This window comes from Chrysochloris asiatica, unplaced genomic scaffold (assembly GCF_000296735.1).
Source record: "Chrysochloris asiatica unplaced genomic scaffold, ChrAsi1.0 scaffold00383, whole genome shotgun sequence".
Lineage (NCBI taxonomy): Eukaryota > Metazoa > Chordata > Mammalia > Afrosoricida > Chrysochloridae > Chrysochloris > Chrysochloris asiatica.
Window position 1 is genome coordinate 1,207,758 of NW_006408901.1, and position 1,987 is coordinate 1,209,744.

The following is a 1,987-nucleotide window of genomic DNA, read 5'->3' on the forward strand; positions in this document are numbered from 1 at the left end:
TCATATACAAAGAGCTACCTACATGGCAGCGAGGCCAACATATCGATGCACAGAGAGCTAGCTACATGGCAGACAAGTCCAATATGTTCATATACAGAGATTTACCTACATGGCAGATCAGTCCCACATATCCATGCACAGAGATCTGGCTACATGCCAGAAGAGTCCAACATGTCCATATAATGAGAGTTAGCTACAAGGCAGATGAGTCCAACATGTGTATATTTAGAGGGCTAGCTCTCTGTGCATGGATATGTAGGAGTGATGTGCTATGTATGTAGTTCTCTGACTATGAACATATTGAACTTGTCTGCCATGTAGCTAGCTCTCTGTTTATGGACACGTTGGACTCATCAGCCATGTAGCCAGATCTCTATGTATGAACATGTTGGACTCATCTGCTTTGTAGCTAATCCTCTATATATACACATGTTGGAATAATCTATCATGTAGCTAACTCTCTGTATATGAACATGTTGGACTCATCTGCCATGTAGTTAGTACTCTGTATATAGCCATGTAGGTGCCTCTCTGTATATGAACATATTGAACTTGTCTACCATGTAGCTAGCTCTCTGTATATGGTCATGTTGGGCTCATCAGCAATGTAGCCAGATCTCTCTGTATGAACATGTTGGACTCATTTGCCATGTAGCTAGCCCTATAAATATACTCATGTTGTGCTCATTTGCCATTTAGCTAACTCACCGTATATGGACATGTTGGACTCATCTGCCATGTAGCTCGAAATCTGTATTATGGAAATGTTGCACTACTCTGACATGTAGCTAGCTCTCTGTATATGGACAAGTTTGACTCCTCTGCCATGTAGCGCAAACTCTGTATATGGAAATGTTACACTAATCTGCCATGTAGCTAGCTCTCTGTATATGGACATGTTGGACTCATCAGCCATGTAGCCAGCTTTCTCTTTATGAACATATTGGACTCATCTGCCTTGTAGCTAGACCTCTATATATACACATGTGGGATTCATCTGCCATGTAGCTAACTCTCAGTTTATGGACATGTTGAATTTATCTGCCATGTAGTTAGTAATCTGTATATGGACCTGTTGGACTACTCTGACGAGTACCTAGCTCTCTGTATACAGACATGCTGGAATCATCTGCCATGTAGCTAGTACGATGTACATGGAAATGTTGCACTACTCTGCCATGTAGCTAGCTCTTGGTATATGGATATGTTGGACTTATCTGTCATGTAGCTAGAACTCTGTATATGGAAATTTTGCACTACTCTGCCCTGTAGCTTGCTCTCTGTATATAGTCATTTTGGACTCTTCTGCCATGTAGCTAGCTCTGTGTACATGGATATGTTGGACTGATCTGAAATGTAGGTAGCTCTCTGTTTACGAACATATTGGATTTCTCTGCCATGTAGAGAGATCTCTGTATATGGACATGTTGGAATACTTTGCATGTAGCCAGCTCTCTCTGTATGAACATATTGGACTCATCTGCCTTGTAGCTAGTCCTCTATATATACAAATGTTGGACTCATCTGCCTTGTACCTAGACTTCTATATATACACATGTTGGACTCAAGCTCTTTGTATATGGACATGTTGGAATACTCGGACATGTAGCTAGCTCTCAGTATATGGACACCTTGGACTCATCTGTGATTTAGCCAGATCTCTGTACATGGAAATGTTGCACGACACTGCTATGTAGATAGCTCTCTGTATATGGACATTTTGGACTTGTCTGCCATGTAGCTAGCTTTCAGTGCATGGATATGTTCGACTGATCTGCCATGTAGGTAGCTCTCTGTATATGAACATATTGACATGTCTGCCATGTAACTAGTTCTCAGTATATGGACATGGTGGTCTCATCATCCATGTAGCCATCTCTCTCTCTATGAACATGTTGGATTCATCTGCCTTTTAGCTAGCCCTCTATATATACACATGTTGGACTCATATGCCATGTAGCTAACTCTCAGTATATGGACATGTTGG